Source organism: Mustela nivalis (assembly GCF_964662115.1).
Source record: "Mustela nivalis genome assembly, chromosome: X".
Taxonomy (NCBI): domain Eukaryota; kingdom Metazoa; phylum Chordata; class Mammalia; order Carnivora; family Mustelidae; genus Mustela; species Mustela nivalis.
In genome coordinates this window covers 114,608,916-114,618,171 of record NC_139040.1, presented here as the reverse complement: position 1 = coordinate 114,618,171, position 9,256 = coordinate 114,608,916, and positions in this window count along the sequence as shown.

The window sequence follows — 9,256 nt, the reverse complement described above, 5'->3', positions numbered from 1 at the left end:
GGACTGTGGTCTCCAGAAACTCATGCAAGGACTCCTTCCCTACTCCCATCATTTTTTCTATGTCCAAGGACATCTCTAATCCTACATCCTAAACTTTCCACCTCTCAGTAAACCTCCAGGTTGTATATTTTATTTTCAAACACATTAACCACTATTTTATTATTTAATGATTTTATACCCGAAACCCCTATCTGATAACATGAAACGCATCCTTGTATTTTGTTACGCATGAACTTGCTAACAACACTATTTCAATGAAATGTCTTTGAATAGAGTTACTAATATTTGACTGTGATGAAATGTGTATTTGAGGTAACTTGCTCTACAAAGGTCTCCGTGTCAGGGGAGATGTGTGTATGTATACATACCTATGTAGATATACATATACATATATACATACACACACACTCTTGTAATTAAATCTGTACCTGGCTCTTAAAAGGAAAGAAAATGTTTATCATAGTTACTATGTATTTAGCCTTATATAGCAAAGCAACTTTTACCAATTCCATTATTAACATAACACAATTTGGGCATAATGTCATAGACTTAAATAAAATCCTAAGAATATATTTTTAAAGATCCATCTTCCTAAGGCTTAAGCTTACAGATTTAACAAAATCTAAAGCCAAGTCATAGCCCAAATTCACCTAATTCATGCATTTTTTCATAGAGAAAATATGACCTACACATGTGGCGAAGTGGCTAAGAACACAAGAAACAACCCCATCAAGAAGCCCACAGTCTCCTGAATGAAATATACAAAAAGAGTGACACCGGGCACCTGGGGGCCTCAGTCAGTTAAGCGTGTGCCCTCAGCTCAGGTCATGATCCTAGAGTCCTGGGATTGGGCCCCACATCAGGCTCCCTGCTCAGTGGGGAGCCTGCTTCTCCCTCGGCTCTTTACCCTGCTTTTGTTTTCTCTCAAATAAATTAAAAAAATCTTAAAAAAAGAGAAGACCAACACAATGTAATAAACGCTAAAATAACCAACACTCGTGGTGGTAGTTCTAAGGGGAGAGTAAGTAACTACGAGAATAGACAGGGATGCAGGAAAGTGTCCCATCAGCAGGGAGCTCACAAGGGAGTCTGCTTCTTGCTCTGCCTGCTGCTCATTCTCTCTCTCTAACAAGTAAATAAAATCTTTAAAAAAATTTTTAAATAAAACAAAACACACACACACAGTATTTGTGACCCAACCTGAAGAAAGGAAGCAATAATTGGTTTTCCTCTCTCATGCTAATCTACTGGGAGATAGCATGTACTTTAAAAGTTGATATGTTGGGGTTAGAAGTTTGTGGCCAAGGTTACATGGAAGTAAAAATTGAATCTCGTGAACTTCAAGCTCTGGCCATTTGTACAGCTCAGTCAGGACATCAGAAACTGGATTTACAAATTTTCCATCAAAGGTAGTACACTGTACTGTAACCCAAAGGCCACAAGATGGCGCCAGGCACCCCAATGTGGCGTAGGCACTTGTTGCAACCTTGAACCCTGTCAGGCTAAACCAAAGGAGGTTCTTTGTTACTGTTGTTTGGGGTTTTTTATAACTCTAATTTAAAAATAAAACTTGAGCATTGGGTGTTATATACAACTGATAAATCACTGAACACTACATCTGGAACTAATGATGTTGGAACTAAATATGTTGGCTAACTGACCAGTTCAGGGGTGCCTGGGTGGCTCAGTGGGTCCTTCGGCTCAGGTCATGATCCCAGGGTCCTGAGTTCAGGCTGTCTGCTCAGCGGGGAGCCTGCTTCTTCCTCTCTCTCTCTCTCTCTCTCTCTCTGCCTACTTGTGATCTCTGTCAAATAAATAAATAAAATATTTTTTTAATTTTTAAAATTAAACATAAGTACAGCTCAAGTAGGCTTCTTAATGTGTGCTAAATGTACTCCCTCCATCAGTCACCATGGCCCAATAAGTACATTTTACACTGTGACCTAGTACATCTATAAAAGTATGCACCATGAACACGCAGAACAAGTTTCACATGAGACCTACCATTAGTGGGCATGATGCATTCTGATCTTTTAGTTTTGCATGTTGGTCACTAAATGTCATGACCTAGAGCTTACAAAATAAATAAATAAATAAATAAATGCACCGTTTTCTTATGTATGACAGAGATACAGATACATATAAAATCAGGATGGGGCACCTGGGTGGCTCAGTGGGTTAAAGCCTCTGCCTTTGGCTCAGGTCATGATCCCAGGATCCTGGGATCGAGCCCCGCATCGGGCTCTCTGCTTGGCGGAGAGCCTGCTTCCCCCTTTCTCTCTGCCTATTTGTGATCTCTGTCTGTCAAATAAATTTTTTAAAAAATCAGGATAAAATAATTGCCTCGTATAGCAATACCTTGCCACATGTAACTTCCATTTTACTTCCGTTAGGGTTTTATTCATTTGTTTTAGTCTTACTATTCCCTCTATTAAAGGTGCACAATTTCTGTGACACAAACCAAAATATCTTACCCTTTTTTTTGGTTACTCTAAACCCTTCTCTGAGGTATTAATTTCTCAATACCTCTGGATTACTGAATGGTTTTCAGAAGAGCCTGTCTTATTCGAAAGGCTCTATTTTTTTTTTAGCATATACATATTAAATAGAACTTGATTGTTAAAATGATATGCAATATATTCATCAAAATATATAAAAATATATAAAAAGGAGCACCTGGGTGGCTCATTTGTTAAGCATCTGCCTTCGGCTCAGGTCATGATCCCAGGGTCCTGGCATCAAGTCCCACATCAGCTCCCTGCTTGGCGGGAAGCCTGCTTCTCCCTCTCCCACTCCTCATGCTTGTGTTCCCTCTCTCGCTGTGTCTCTGTCTAATAAATAAATAATCTTTTTTTAAAAAATAGTCCACTGGGGCGCCTGGGTGGCTCAGTGGGTTAAGCCTCTGCCTTCAGTTCAGGTCATGATTTCAGAGTCCTGGGATCGAGCTCTGCATTGGGGTCTCTGCTCGGCGGGGAGCCTGCTTCCCCCCCTCTCTCTGCCTGCCTCTCTGCCTACTTGTGATCTCTCTCTCTCTCTCTCTCTCTGTCTCTCTCCTACTCTGTCAAATAAATAAATAAAATCTTTTAAAAAAAATAGTCCACTAACCGAAAAGCTGAATCAAGTGAAAAAATAGAGCCTAAATCAGGGGACTGTGAAATAAGGAGAGTGTCCCTCCTTTTAGGAGTAGGAGACAGAACTCAAAGACATGAATCCCCCAGCGCACTCCCAGAAAAAGCCACTTGCAGACCTGTAGGCAAGAGCTCACAAGCATACACATTCTGGCCAACACCTGTGTTGTGGTGAACCACATCACATCACACTGTCTTCTGAAACCCACACGATGGATATAGTGTGGCTATATCAAACCTCAAATATATGGATATATCAAACCGCAGATTGATCTTCTTGGATCAAAACAATTCTATGACAACAGTTTTGTCTAGAAGCAATATGATGAGTCAATGACCCTTAAATCCATTTTTGAACTTCCTAAATCCTTATTTGCAGTTCCTCACCTCTCATGGTTGAAGACCTGACTGTATCCTGAGATATATTTTATATATTTAATACATATACATAAATATATATACATATATAATCAGTCCTTAACTCTTTATCATAACAGCTGTATGAAATGTGTAAAAGGGCAGCACTCTAGACCAGTCTGGACTTTCGCCACCTATAGACAGTCACAGATGGGTTTTGGGAAGTCACTTGCTTCATCAGCAAAATGTGGGTAACAATGATAGTGATTTCAGAAGGTGGATGTAGGGACTGAATGAGAAACTACACTTGAATGTCATTAGCACTGTGCCTAACCCACAGTAAGACTCCAATGTTAGCCATTTATAAAAACTCTTATTTTCTGATGATTACATCTTGTCACCAATTTTTTGCAGCACTTTGCCAACATACAACTTGCCATGGATAGGAGACAAAAAATGTTGGAGAGGTTGTGGAAAAAGGGAAACCCTTTTACAACTGCTGGTGGGAATGCAAGTTGGTGCAGCCACTTTGGAGAACAGCGTGGAGGTTCCTCAAGATGTTAGAAACAGAGCAATTGCAATACTGGGTATTTACCCCAAAGATATAGATGTAGTGAAAAGAAAGGCCACATGCATCCCAAAGTTCATAGCAGCAATGTCCACAATGGCCCAACTGTGGAAGGAGCCAATATACCCTCCAACAGACGAATGGATAAAGATGTGGTCCATATACACAATGCAATATTACTCAGCCATGAGAGAGGATGAATACCCAGCTTTTACATCAGCATAGACGGGACTGGAGGAGATTATGCTGAGTGAAGTAAGTCAAGTAGAGAGAGTCAACTATCATATGGTTTCACTTATTTATGGAACATAAGGAATAGCATGGAGGACATTTTAAGAAGGAAAGGAAAAGTGAAGGGGGTAAAATCGGAGGGGGAGACGAACCATGAGAGACTGTGGACTCTGGGAAACAAACTGAGGGTTTCAGAGGAGGGGGGATGGGAGGATGGGTGCGCCTGGTGATGGGTATTAAGGAGGACATGTACTGCATGGAGCACTGGGTGTTATATGTCAACAATGAATCTTGGAACACTACATCAAAAACTAAAGATGTTTTATATGGTGACTAACATAACACAATAACAAATTTTTTAAGAAGTTAAAAAAAAAAAAACAAGTTGCCATGGGGTTCTGTAAATAAATAAAGAATCCCTAATTGCTCCCAAATGTTTTTGTGTTAAAGCATAAAACCTTGAATTTGAGCTTGAGGCTCTGGCCCAGAAACAGAAATTGGTACCAAACTTGCATTGTTGGTATCAAAAATGGAAGAAAATGTAAACTAACCTTCACCGTCCCCCTCTTTTTGTCTCCCTCTTCCCATCTGTAAGGAGGTACAATGCTACAAGGTTATTGTTCAGAATTTGTTGTAAATTTAAGTACATGTTCCTAAAAGTTAATATTTTCTACGACATCAGCAGTGACAACAAGCAATTACACTCCCATTAAAAGCAAGACTGTCAACCCCTGAAAGCTGGAAATGTCAGGCAGATCTAACATGAGATCCTACATCTGGTTTTAAGAAACATAACACTACTATTTGATTCTTCCTAAGAAAAGAGTGCATAAAGATTTACTCTTTGGACAACATACTACACTGCTTTACACAGCACAAAATAGAGTATGACCCCACATTTGTACGTTATAAAAAAACTTTTTTTAAGATTTTATTTATTTATTTGACAGAGAGAAAGCCAGCACAAGCAGGGGGAATGGCAGAGGGAGAAACAGGGTCTCTAGCCTGGAACCATGACCCACGCCGAAGGCAGACACGTAACTGACTGAGCCACCCAGGAACCCTTGTTAAAAGGTATTAATAAGAAAAAAGACCATGGAAGGGACACCTGGGTGGCTCAGCCAGTTAAGCCACTGCCTTCGGCTCAGGTCATGATCCCAGGGTCCTGGAATTGAGTCCCACATTGGGCTCTTGGCTCAGCCAGAAGCCTGCTTCTCTCTCTGCCTCTGCTGCCACTCTGCCTGCTTCTGCACTGGCGATCTCTCTCTCTCTGTCTGTCTCTCTGACAAATAAATAAATAAATAAATAAAATCTTTAAAAAGGAAAAGAAAAAAAAGAAGAAGAAAAAAGACCGTGGTCAAATAAGGTTCTTGAAAGCTGATTAAACAAAGTTAAACAGGTGTTCTTATGGGCCTACTTTTCAAAGAGTCTTTTGTAACCCAATAGGCATTAAAAACAAGCACAGGACGGGTATCTGATGTAGTGTTTCCCAATGGAACTTGTTGATAAATGTCTTTAGGAGAGTATCTCATTAGCACAGGGTCTGAGCAATTCACCCGGGGGAGGGTGGGGAGAGCAGGACTCTGGGGATGACTCCGCCCATCCCGACCCAGCTCCAGACGCCATCACATTTTGAAACTTTTTTCTTACCAGTGACCTCTCGATCATCCCACTGGTGGCCTTTACCCAGGGCTCATCCTTGTCGGCCCATGCCACACCTGATCACTCCCTCCACAGAGACAGCTCTGAGAGGCAGAGGGATGGCACAGTTAGGATTTGGAAATCTGGCTGGCCCTCTGTGGAACCCTCAGGCCACCTATTGACAGGCCTGGTCAGCCCCCACCAATTCCAGCCACCCCAGCTGAGGTGAAAGATGTTCCAGGCCCGGCCAGGCTCCCAGCTCAGCTCCCAGCTGCACACAGCTGCCTAAGTGACATGGAACAGCCAACACCACATGGAAAAGAACCTTTCAGATTCTTCTAGCCATCCCACAGAATCAAATATGTCTTCGATGGGCACCCGGGAGGCTCAGTCAGGGAAGCATCCAACTCTTGATTTCCGCCCAGGTCATGATCTCAGGGTCATAGATCGAGCACCGCACAGGGCTCCACCCTGAGCACAGAGCCTGCTTAAGACTTTCTCTCTCCCTCTGCCCCCCAACCCCGCTCTTGTGCATGTGCACTCGCTCTTTCTCTCTCTCTCTCTCTCTCTCTCAAAAAAGAAAATGCTTTTAGAAAGATAAAATTTCTTTCTCTGCACAAACTTTAAATTAAATGTTGAACTCCCTGGGGTGACAGTGTGGGGAAGACTTCAGTTCTTCAGCAGTCAAGCTCCTGGCCCTATTCTAAGAGATGAGAGAAAGCAGATCACCTCCCAGAGAACACGGGGAGCAAAGGGAGCACGCGATGTTCAGATTCACAAGGAATGGACGCACAGCAGCACACGGGTACACACAGCACAGCGCAAAGCACACTACCATGAACTCTTCCCAAAAAGCAGCGTTAAAGACGCCATCATCAGAGACGGCCTGCTGAAGGAATGCCTGAGCAAGAAGAAAGAACATGGTGATAAATAAGTAAATTGGGGGTATCTCAGCATGGACAACCCCGTACAAACCATGCTGACTTCCTTGCTAGACACATTAACAATGCTGGGCTTAGTTAAAAACTCACTATTCTTTTTTTTTTAAAGATTTTCTTTATTTATTTGAGAGAGAGAGAATGAGAGCAAGAGAGATGGAGCATGAGGGGGGGGGGTCAGAGGGAGCAGCAGACCCCCCGCTGAGCAGGAAGCCTCATTAGAGACTAGATCCTGCGACTCCAGGATCATGACCTGAGCCAAAGGCACTCATCCAACTAAGCCACCCAGGTGCCCAAAGCTCCCAATTCTTTAAAGAGGGACAGAACATTAAATACCTAGAGCCTCCTGTATGTCCTATTTGCTTGCTTCATCTTATCTTCTTAAAGTCCTGTATTAAAAATGAAAATCTCAGGGCACCTGGGTGGCTCAGTGGTTAAAGCCTCTGCCTTCAGCTCAGGTCATGATCTCAGGGTCCTGAGATCGAGCCCCACATTGGGCTCTCTGCTTGGCAGGGAGCCTGCTTCCCCCCACTCTCTGCCTGCCTCTCTGCCTACTTGTGATCTCTGTCTGCCAAATAAATTAATTTAATTAAAAAAAAAAAAGAAAGTGGTCTGCACTTTCATTCTTCTGCATATGGCTGTCCAGTTTTCCCACCATTTGTTGAAAAGACCATCTTTTTCCCATTTGGATATTCTTTACTGTTTTGTCAAATATTAATTGACCATATAGTTGTGGGTTCATTTCTGGGTTTTCCATTCTGTTCCATTGATCGATGGGTCTGTTTTTGTGCCAGTACCATGCTGTCTTGGTGACTACAGCTTTATAATATAACTTAAAGTCTGGGAATTCTAATGCCTCCAGCTTTGCTTTTTTTTTTCCAGATTGCTTTGGGTATTTGGGGTCTTCTGTGGTTCCACACACATTTTAGAATTGTTTCTTCTAGCACTGAAAATTGTTCTTATCCAATGAAAACCCATATTGGGAGGCAACAGATTTTGAGTTAAGATTCTGATATCTAAAATTACTTGAACTAGTAATTTAACTAAAAAGATAAAAAGTAATTTTTTAAAGTTCAATCTCAGTAAAATTCAAAGAAAGGCCATTTGTGAATGTCCTTTTTCACCCATCAAAATGGCAAAGCTGTTTAAAAAGGACAAGATTTGGCAAATTTTAAGGAAATTTAGGCATAAATTAAGGTATCCAACTGTTCTGGAAGGTTATGTCAAATGCATATTCAAAGCTTTCAAAGTCTGCATACTATTTGGACCTAGACAACACTTCTCTACAAATTTCCTAAGGAAGTCATTACAAGGTTAAGTATTTCAGCTATTGAGGATATTTTGTGCAACCCTGCTTAGAACAGCAAAAGTTCTAGAAAGACCTTCAGTGAACAGAGCAATAAATACTTAAATGTAAAATCTATGCAACAGCATACAGTAGGTCTCTTAACTAAACTGCACTTACTGCACTCACACAACTCTCAGAGTCACCGAGTCACAGGTGAACAGGCACAATGCTGTGCCACAGGCAGCGTGGGCAAACTAAAAGCTAATGCCCCGCAGCCCTGACTGTTCTCCAGTAGTCAACCGGCACGCCTCCTGGGGGGCTGACTCTGTTCCCCTGACCATGCCACAAGTGCCTGCTCATATTAACCGTGATTCCAGGAAATACTAACGTAACATTGGACAGCTATATACAGAAGAGTGAAATGAAACTCGACCATTCTCTTACACCATCCACAAAGATAAACTCGACATGGACAAAAGACCTCAATGTGAGACAGGAATCCATCAGAATCCAAGAGAACACAGGGAGGAATTTCTTTGACATCAGCTGCAACAACTTCTTTCAAGACATGTCTCCAAAGGCAAGGGAAAAAGCGAAAATGAACTTCTGGAACTTCATCAAGATCTTCTGCACAGCAAAGAAAACAGTCAACAAAACAAAGAGGCAACCCACTAAATGGGAGAAGATACTTCCAAGTGACATTTATAGATAAAAGGCTGATATCGAAGATCTATGAAGAACTTCTCAAATTCAATACCCAAAAGACAAATAATCAAGTTAAAAATGGGCAGAAAACATGAACAGCACTCCTCAAAAGAGGACAGACCAATGGCCAAAGACACATGAAAAAATGTTCATCATCATTAGCCATCATGAAAATTCAAATCAAAACCACATTGAGATACGACCTTACACCAATAAGAATGGCAAAAACTGACAAGTCAGGAAGCAACAAGTGTTGGAGAGGATGTGGAGAAAGGGGAATCCTCTTACACTGTTGTCAAGAATACAAGTTGGTGCAGCCACCTTGGAAAACGGTGTGGAGGTTCCTCAAATTAAAAATGAGCTACCCTATGACCCTGCAATTGCATTACTGGGTATTTAT